Here is a 10,841-nt window from a genome sequence, read left to right as displayed (position 1 = left end):
ACTCCTTTCTATTCCCCCCTCCCAACTACTACACTAATGAAACAGCATAATGAAATAAGAGAGTGTGTGGCAGGCCAAAGATCCTAAAAGGGATATAACTGCAGGCCTGACAGCAAGGATATATCAAAATACTTACTCCATCTCCACTACCATCCATGGTTGGGAGTCATCATTTTCTTGATTGCGATACAAAATGACCTTGTTGCACTTGACACCTAATACTGTAAAAGAATAATTTTGTGTTGCAAAATTGATTTTATTTTTACTACCAAATGTTGCATGATAACTTTCATACAGAATAAAAATATGTAATGTCTTAAAAACGGTATCATTTACCTTTTGTATGCAATCAGGTGTTTCTTTGGACTAGCAGAGACTGAAGAAGGTGAAACAAATATTTTAGAATGAAGTAGAGTCATCAATTGAAACACGTCTATTTCTCTCCAAAAAAACAGAAGGACAAATCTTAGCATCTTGGTCTTCTCTGGACAGATAGGGATACACGATTGGAATGACATCATCAGTTGCCTGGTCCCAAGTCCTTACCAGTTCTTTGTTTTTCTCTGCTTCTTTTGAGATCTGTAAAAAGAAATTGATGAAGTACAATCAAAATTAACTTTTAATGTATTATAAAATATATCTTAAAGAGGTTGTTCTAATTTCTTATTCTCGTGTACAATACTTACAGTCTTCATTCTTCTTATGGCTTTCTGGAATTTTTCATGTTGGTCCATTAGGACTTCATAGTCCTCTCTGTCAGCATCTCCTGGCAAAAAGGATAACAAAAGAACTAGAACTTCTACAGTCAATCTTGATGAAATACCTCACTTTTCTTTTTCAAATGAAAACAAATGTTATGTTAAAATGATACTCATTTTCTAGATTCTGTTTTGTTCTGCTCTCCAGCTCCTTGTTCAGCTTTATACGGAGAGTCATTTTGCTCGCAAGATACTTGTACTCATCTTTCAACTAAGATGCAGAAATTACAAGAAGCAAATATCAGTCATGTACTATAAATGCGTGAATAAAAAGAGGCGCTTGAAACAGCATTGTAAGGGAAATGAATGGCTTACAGCTTGTATTAGAAGATCTTGTTCCTCCAGCTCCCTTTCATATATCAATAAGAGTTCTTCCCTCTGCTTCTTTTCTGCATTTTTATGGAGAAACACTTGTGCTATTAAACAACATTCACAAAAGACATGACATATCAACCCACCAAGAACACGGAGATTCAAGAATGGCCATTAAATAGGAAGGGTTAGGTGTGATGCTGAGGGAGGATTGCCTTCGTATCCCCACTCCTGTTGTAGGTTCTCACACAAACAAAATAATTTGATACTTACTTTGGTCTCTTTGGTATCGTCTGTATTTCTCTAGACAGACCTGCCGAAAGAAGACATTTTCAACACCTGAGGACAAACCAACTTGTCAGAGTTTTGGCAGCATGACTAATATTATGTGATAAACCTAGGAGCAAAAACACAGCATACAGAGCTTTAGAAAATTAACAGTGGTTTATCTACAAACTATATACAGACATATACATGCAGAGATAAATCCCCTTACCATTCACTACAGACCCAAGGAGAGAACTGAATACACGCTGAGAGAGATGCCCTCTAATAGCCACCTATATATAGACTTGTGTGGACCTCCCATCGGAGTCTTAAAAGGCTTATACCATAGCTGCAATGAATCAACCTTATTTCATTAGCCTTCCCTTCAGCTTACAAATAACAGTTTACAATCTTACATCAGCTGGCAGCTATGAAATCCTCAGTATCTTGACACAACTGGAGGAGGTGAATTTACTAAGTATTATAAACCATAGTCTGGATACAATCATACTGGCTGGAGTCTTATCTAGTTGCAATGTGCTCTGGCTGCACTCTGGCCATTTTTTTCTAAAGCACTTTGCAATAGTCCTGTCAAAATGCTTGGACCATAAAGCCACCTTTTGAAAAGCAAGGAAACTATATCAATCTATTATCCATCTTACACTGTAGCACCTTCATGTTTTCAGTGGAATTCATATATGCCTCTTCTAAGGAAAATGTTAATAATTGTAATTGGGACAAAGTATGGTAAATTTAGTTTTTTAGCAGCAATCCTTAAACAGGCTGATTACAGATGAAGCTGCTGAGAATAATTATTTTGCTGACCTTCCCTCTACTTCTAAAAATCTGTAAGAAATCCTCTAGCTCTAAATAGATCTTTAAAAATAATATCAACCTTACATATAATCCATAATTTTCTATGATACCTCAAAACTGTGGCATGGAAGGAACTATATTTAAATTTTATTTAAATTCTATTTAGAGTATAAGTATACAATGTTGGTGCTTGGAAATAATCACAGCACAGGTCAACAAAAACTGCTTGGATTAGTGAAAATAGATCATTTTTACCTGCTCTACCTCTGTAAGCTAGTAGAACATAATAGATTGCTTTCTGTAAAGTTAATTCAGATATGAATTAAAACTAAATTTGCTTGGGATTTTACTTATTTCTTTATTCATTTATGGGGGAGTATGTCTCTATTCAAGTCAGTCTAAGAGAAAAATAGCAGATTTCCATAGGCTACACAATTTTTCAATATTGTAAAATGTCAGTACAAAATCCTATCAATGTGTTTGCTGGAATCAGAGGTTTAGCTAACAAGAAAAATGCCATAGAAAAATTAGTGCCATTGAAGAAAGGAGGGAGTTCTCTATGGAGATTCTCAGTCATTCAGGTCATGGCTCTCCCAAAGACCCTTTTTCATGAGGCAACTGAACTCTCTGGTTTTTCTTTGAAGATGTTTTGCTTCTCATTCAAGAAGCTTCTTGGATGAGAAGCGAAACATCTTCCAAGAAAAATCAGAAAGTCCAGCTGCCTCTCGATAAAAAGCACCTTCAGAACAGGGAGATCTCTGGAGAAATATGTACAATTTAGGGGGAAAAATAGCACAGAGGTGAATGAGCAGAATTGAAGTTTTATTCATAGGCTATTAATACTTTGCAAGAGTAAATTCAGCAATTGTGATTTATTTAACAGACTGCAGTAAATTTGTGAACTGCCTTGGGAGTGCCAGTTTGTTTCCCAGTCCAATTCAATGTGTTGGTTATCACCTTTAAAATCCTTCATGGAATGGGTTCAGTTTACATAAGGAAGCATCTTGTCCCAACTCATCCCACCCAGGTAGACAGAGAGGGAAGGTTACAGACCCTGTCAGTTAAAGAATTCTTACTGGTGGACTCTTTTTTTATTATTATTATGATTTATAGGCCGCCCTTTTCCCTGAGGGGACTCAGGGCGGCTTACAATACATGGGAAGGGGGGTGCAGAACAAAAAACACAAGACAGTGCATAAATAAAAATAAAACAATAAAACACAACTTTCATTCAACATTCGGGTGGGGCAAATTAGAATCTTATCCCCAGGCCTGACGGGATAGCCAGATCCTAAGGGCTGTGCGGAAGGTCTGGACGGTGGTGAGGGTGCGAATCTCCACGGGGAGATCGTTCCAAAGGGTCGGAGCTGCTACTGAGAAGGCTCTCCTCCGCGTAGTCGCCAGTCGGCACTGACTGGCGGATGGAACTCGGAGGAGGCCTAATCTGTGCGATCTAATCGGTCGAAGGGAGGTAATCGGCAGGAGGCGGTCTCTCAAGTACTCAGATCCACTACCATGGAGAGATTTATGGATGGTAAGTAGCACCTTGAAGCGCACCCGGAGATCAACAGGTAGCCAGCGCAGCTCGCGGAGGATAGGTGTTATGTGGGCGAACCGCGGTGCGCCCATAATCACTCGCGCGGCCGCATTCTGGACTAGCTGAAGTCGCCGGATGCTCTTCAAGGGCAGCCCCATGTAGAGCACGTTGAAGAAGAGAGCAGTCTCCAAGGGCGAGGTTGGCCCACATTCTCTCAGCTTTCCAAAGAGCATGAAGACTTGGCTCTGCCAATTCATGTGTGGCTCAAAGAGCAGCGGTGCCACTTTGGGAGTGGCTGGTGTGAGCCTGAAAACACTCCCTCCGCCTCCTTCAGATTCTATTCTGTTTCAGCTTTTATCTTTTATACTGTATGATTTTATCTGTAAACCGCCCAGAGTCAATTAGGTGGGCAATGTCTAATTTTGATTAATAAATTAATAAATAAAAATTATATTAGCATACTGGCTGAATCCCACCACTACTGCTATCATGTTTGAGTATAAACAATCTTCTTCCATCAATATCCAGTAATATCTACTTCTTGTAATGTCATTACACAAACCATATATTTTCAGCTCGGGAACTAATTTAACCATACAGAAGAACATTAATAGCTGGTGCAACATGCCCCAAACCAACAGAGGTTTCATACTTGCCAGCCATTGTTTTATAGTAAGCAAAGATTTGATCTGCAAATTTATACACAAACTGATCAAAACACAAGTTCACCTGGTAGAAAAAAGAACAAAAAATGGGCTTTATAATAACAGGCTTTATAAAAGTTGAAGTGATATATGTCCACAATCGTCCACAAACAGTAAGGGTTGGGTCCTTTACATCTTCCATGCTGAAGCTCAGCATAGGCTCCCCCCAGGGCTGTGTCCTCAGCCCTTACATCTACTCGCTGTATACATATGACTGCATATCCTCTGATCCATCCAACATCATAATAAAGTTTGCAGATGACACAACAGTGCTGGATCTTATAACTGGAGGGGACGAATCAGCATACAGGGAAGAAGTCCAGAAGGTATCTGCATGGTGCGCAAGAAACAACTTACATCTAAATACTAGTAAGACAAAGGAGATAGTGCTAGATTTCCGGAAGCACAAGAGAGGAACCTGCCCCACTGTATATCGAGGGGGGCTGTGTGGAGGGGGTTTCCTCTTTTAAGTTCTTGGGAGTGCTTATTAGTCAAGATCTCACCTGGAAAAACAACACATCTCTGGTGATTGGGAAGGCCCAACAGAGACTTCATTTCCTTAGAGTCCTGCAAAAAAATCAGGAGGAACAACGGCTGATGACCTCTTTCTATCCATCCACCATAGAAAGTGTCCTCACATATTGTATTACAGTACAGTATGCTGGTTTAACAGCTGCGGACAGGAAGGCACTACAGAGAGTGATCAATTCGGCAGAAGAAACCATTGGTTGCCCTCTGACACCACTGGATGACATTGCCAGATCTCGCTGCTTTAGCAGAGTAAGGAAGATACTCAGAGATGATTCACACCCTGGTCAGAGTCTCTTTGCACTTCTACCATCAGGCAGAAGGCATCAAAGTATAGCCAGCCGAACAAACAGGTTTAAAGATAGTTTCTATCCTTGGCCTGTGAGACTTTTAAATGCAACCACAAATCATTCCATGCACAAGCTAGAGTTTTTTTTTCTTTTTCTTTCTTTTTTCGTTTCTGCTATAATTTTGCACCAGTGAGGTTAAAACCAATTTCGTTGTATTTAAGTACAATGACAATAAAGATTATACTTATACTTATACTTATCATACATTTGTGAATTTGTCCACAGCATCCCTTTCCAGTTCACCCAACAGATATAAAATCTATGCTAAATTCTTGTTATATTGTTGAAATGCTAAATAATTTAGTTTTAAAAGAATGGACAGATGGCAAAGTTACGCATAGATGATGAAACAAATCACCACTTAATATCAGGGGAGAGAAAGACTATAGAAATGTCACTCAAATATATTAGCAATTAAAAAGAAATTCTGCAGCAGTCTAGCTATTTCAATTATATCTTCATTATTTTAGGCAGAAAGACAGTGGAGCTCTATAAACAATATTTAGGTATATATCCACAAGAAGCTGCCATGGAATTCTTATATTAATAATGTTTGTTGTTTTAGAAGCTCCTTTGGCAATAACACATTTTTGACAGCATCTTAATTTAAAAAGTCTGTAAGCTTCTACCAATTAAAAAGCTGAGGAGAAATTTCCATAATTGCAGTTGTACATAAAAACGCATGTAGACTTGGCAACTTTTCCATTAACAGCCCACTCACACGGGTTCTATTTACATTGCTCTTTTTCTCCCGCAGAGAACTGAGCCAAAAAAGGGAGTGATGAGAAATATTTTTGCTACCAAAGCTGATTATCTCAGCAGATAATATTGCCAAACTGCCATCATTAGCAGTAGAAAAACACCATGTATTGGTTTTTATATGGTTTCCAGGAGTGAATGTGCTCCCAAATTTACTAATAATTTTTCTCATCAAGAGGGGGTCCTGTGAACATTTTTTTGGCAAAACCCCACCAATCCTACAGAGATTCAAATGTGCATACATATGAGAAGAATTGCTATTTTATCCCACAATAGACTTTGCCCAGCTATCTCTAATCCAGTAGAATGCATGAAGTTGAAATTTACTGTGAACAAAGCAGTCTAAAAGATGACAAATGTTCCTGCACTCAAAATAATGCTTCCTTCTGGCCCAGTTACATACACCATCACATGGAGTAAAAAGCAGCATTTTGGTATAGGAAGGAAGGGAGGAAGGGAGGGAGGGAGGGAGGGAGGGAGGAAGGAAGGAAGGAAGGAAGGAAGGAAGGAAGGAAGGAAGGAAGGAAGGAAGGAAGGAAGGAAGGAAGGAAGGCAGGCAGGCAGGCAGGAAGGCAGGCAGGCAGGCAGGCAGGCTGCTCTTCTGTTAATGACAATTGTAAAGACTGTTAATAACTTGGATCAGTCTCCTTGGAATACAGCATGATTTCCATCCAATTCAGTATTCAGAGTTTGATGGGAACATCACATATATTGATGTAGGGATGGGAAAAAGCTATTTTTTTATCTGCTACATAAAATCTTATGTCAGAAAATGTCATTAGAGTATCATGTACCATTGCAATATACAATGTCATCATAGCAATAGCAATAGCAATAGCAGTAGACTTATATACCGCTTCATAGGCCTTTCAGGCCTCTCTAAGCGGTTTACAGAGAGTCAGCATATTGCCCCCAACAATCTGGGTCCTCATTTTACCCACCTCGGAAGGATGGAAGGCTGAGTCAACCCTGAGCCGGTGAGATTTGAACCGCTGACCTGCTGATCTAGCAGTAGCCTGCAGTGCTGCATTTAACCACTGCGCCACCTTGGCTCTATATCATAATATAGTCCTATTACAATATCTTAATATTTCACACTGGACAGGCATTTTATCTCATAAAGTAAATGGAACTACATCATAATAAAAAAATTGTTAATATGAATCTACAATAGTTTGCAGGATTAATCCCCTCCAGACCGGATAAGACCATTCTGAAATCTGTTTCTAGTAAAATCAAATGTGTCCTATTTGCATGGAAAGGTCCTTTTCTCGAAAAATATGGAAATAGACTTCATTGCAGTGTATTGTTGGCTGACCTTTACATATTTCTTCTATTCTTTGCTCCAAAAGGCATTATACGCATGTAACTTCCAATATGGGAACAATTTGAGTTCTAATTAGGCAAATCTCAGATGGTCCCACCACTGATTTGTTCATTCTTTCAATATTATTCTATGGGACACACCAAAAACATTAGGTTAGGTTCAAGAAAGGGACAATTAGAAACCCTTTAATCTTCTTACAAAGGGTATGTAAACACATCATCACTTCATAATGGTGTTCATGTACTTGACATGCTAGGCATATGAATCATATTTTTGCTTCGCTATTAAATATAGCAGAAACATCTTATCAGGAAATGAACAGTATGACAGTCTGCTTATAACACTTCAAGATCTTGCCTTGCCAGAACTCACCAAAATCTATGAAATCTAACATCTCTTCTCAAAAACAATTGGGACAAGTTAGTTTTGTAAAATGATTAAGAATGACTTCTGCAACTTTATAAATGATGGAAGATGCTTTATACAGAACCAGTTAATACAAGTAGTGACTTTCCAGGATTTTTAGCAAAGATCTTTCATGCCACAAGCTACCTGGATCCTTTTAGCTAATGACACCCAGAACTAAACATGGGTATGTTGATGGCTATTATTGAAAATTATAACTCCTATTTTCCCCAAAGATTCTACAGTAGTTCCTATCAAGCAGTCCATCAACAGTATCCTATTGTAGTATCATGAGGTTAGTATTATATATGTACATGAAACTTCAATTCTTTTAATTTTTGCAAGATAGTTTTCAAGTCAAGAAACTGAGAATTGAAAACTTATTGAATATTTTTGAAAGTCTGATAAATGTTGATGAAATCACAATCTCAAGTGGATTTCTAAATATATAATTTAGGTATATTCATAATAAAGTACCAGTGACAGAAGAATTGAGAATATCAAATATGAAAGAGAGGCTTGTAGGAGCCCCAGATATACAATATGTTACTTGGCTAGTTCATTATTACATGGCATACCATTTACTATACACGAGCATCAAAAACTGATTTTTCTGATTGAGTTTTTTAATTTGACCTCAAGCGTCATGGGTTATATGCAGATGTTGGACTTGTAAAGTACCCAGAGTCACTATTGTGAGTTGGAAAGCCATATATATTTATTATTATATTATGTACTATGTACTATGTACATATACTATGTACTACGTACTGCGTACTATATACTATATATTATATATTAATCTAGACTATAATTTTCCAATTGTATATTTTATGGAATTTATGATAGGTAAATAAAATCTTCACATCAAAGATTTTCCAAATCAGCATCCATACTGTAAACTTTACAAATATTTACAATTCTATACATGTCTAATCATAACCAAATCACATGGAGTTCAATAGATTGAAATCTCTGTCTTTAATCAATTTTATGAAGAACTATTATTTGCTTACCTTACATTCAGAAAGGGTGCATTGTATACAACTTATGTTGAAATCAAGTAATTTTGAAAAAGCAATTCTATAAAACTAATATACCTATGCCCCATCAGGTTGCTTAAAGAAAATAAGCCCCTTCTGCTACAAATAGATTCTTTCATCAAAACATGAATTCAGCTCTTTAAAAATGTGCTTAGTTCTGCAACTGTGATACTCTTTTTACAGTGAACAAAATGTTTAAATCCTTTAAGCTGAGCCAGTTTGTAATGCTGAGAATATAAAAATATCGAGAGCATGTTTCCTTACCAACCATGTATAAAACTATTCTGCCTGAAACTGATTTTTGAGTCACATATTTATTTTCCTCTATTTGCATTACTGAATGTTAATGTGGATTTACTGTCATGTACAATTATTCTCATATAGATCTGACTGTGCCTTAGGTTCTTGGGTGAAAAGTTCTGAATATACATGAAATGCTCACCAGAATGACTGACCAGCCTTTGAACCAAGTTTGCGTCTTCGCACATTCTCCTTTTCATATGGCTATGCTCTCCTCCTAGAAGTTACAAATAGAACGCAAGTAAATTGACAAGACCTGTTGGTGAGGAAGCAATGAATATATCCCCCTTTTTGAGGAGAGGAGCAACTGTCAAAAATTATCAGTCTGGTTGGCAGCCCGGTGTAACCTCAAGAACCATCCTCTCCAAGGGAATTAGAAAAATAGTAGGATCTTGCCGAGCTGCGCTGGACTCATTTCTAAGAAACCAGTTTTGACCTAGTCTCATATATGCATTTTATCACATTTAATGCAGCCTTTCAAATAGTCAACTGGATGGCCCCATGGGGTTGTTTCAGGGAAGTGGTTAGAAAGCAACAGGATTCTGTTGAGGTAAAAGCATCCTTTCTTTCTTGTTCAAATCTTGGGCATTTTCTGGTTATTTTCCCGTTACTTTTTTGTTTGACTTGTTAATACATTTGCTGAAATATTACAGTAGGATCAGCAATGTTTACTACTTAGGTTTGAATGTACTGAATATAGAGTCAGAGGACTAAACTGACAATTTTAATGCCATTTATGATATATGTCACAAACACAATTGATGATTACTTTTCATAAGACTGCTAACCCTAATGCAGAGTGGTATACCTTTGAGTGTGACAGATTTCACACAGTCTATCAAAGGTCACATTTCATTTTATTTTTTTGTCTGGTTTTTTAAAAATATTCTTTTTATGTGGCTTCTGGTAGATTCAAAATTCCTTCTGCCAAATGGATTGCAGCTTTTTGGGATGGAAAAAAAAGTACTTCCACGAGACCTTTTTTTCAGTACCTTCAATGAATTCCTTTTTAAAGATAATACTTTTTCTTTAAAAAGGAAAAAAAAGATAATGCTTTTTCTTTAAAAAGAAAAAAGTTGGAAACCCCTATATTGCTGAGAAACTAGAATGAAAGACAAGAATAGTTATAAAGTAAACCCAAAACTCCCTACAATACTCCATTGTTCCTAGTAGGCAGCAAATTATGCTGCCAAATGCAGACTTTGCAAAGAAGCTGATGAAACTGTTGATCACATACTCAGCTGCTGTAAAAAAATCACGCAGACTGATTATAAATTGCGGCACAATTCAGTAGCACAAATGATCCATTGGAATTTGTGCAAAAATTATAATATTAAAACAGCAACAAACTGGTGGGAACATCAGCCTGAAAAAGTCACCGAAAATCAGATGGTCAAGATCTTGTGGGATTTCCGTATACAAACCGACAAAATACTGGCGCATAATACACCAGACATCACACTGGTTGAGAAAAATAAGGTCACAATCATAGACATCGCAATACCAGGTGATAGCAGGGTCGCCGAGAAGGAACATGAAAAAATCGCAAGATACCAGGACTTAAAAATCGAAATTCAACGACTATGGCACAAACCAGCAGTGGTAATTCCAGTGGTAATTGGCACACTGGGTGCTATTCCAAAAGCACTGGAACTACATTTAAAACAGTTAAAAATTGACAAAATCACCATCAGTCAAATGCAAAAAGCCGCACTGCTTGGATCTGCACGCATAT

The 10,841-nt window shown here is 37.5% G+C and overlaps 1 long non-coding RNA gene across 1 annotated transcript; it reads right to left on the bottom strand.

The window, feature by feature from the left end:
• Positions 1-1,073: 1,073 nt before the first annotated feature.
• Positions 1,074-9,325, bottom strand: LOC148045664 (uncharacterized). The gene is made up of 3 exons (XR_015696618.1): positions 9,249-9,325; positions 1,344-1,383; positions 1,074-1,147 (listed from the first exon to the last, which is right to left on the bottom strand). It is a non-coding gene; the product is annotated as an uncharacterized LOC148045664 (long non-coding RNA).
• Between the last annotated feature and the right edge of the window lie 1,516 nt (positions 9,326-10,841).

This window comes from Thamnophis sirtalis, unplaced genomic scaffold (genome assembly GCF_051295495.1).
Source record: "Thamnophis sirtalis isolate CommonGarterSnake01/CBP01778 unplaced genomic scaffold, rThaSir2_p1.2 scaffold_5, whole genome shotgun sequence".
In the NCBI taxonomy this organism is placed as follows: Eukaryota; Metazoa; Chordata; class Lepidosauria; order Squamata; family Natricidae; genus Thamnophis; species Thamnophis sirtalis.
Note: the sequence above shows the minus strand (reverse complement) of the source record. Positions and strands in the feature narration are given on the sequence as shown.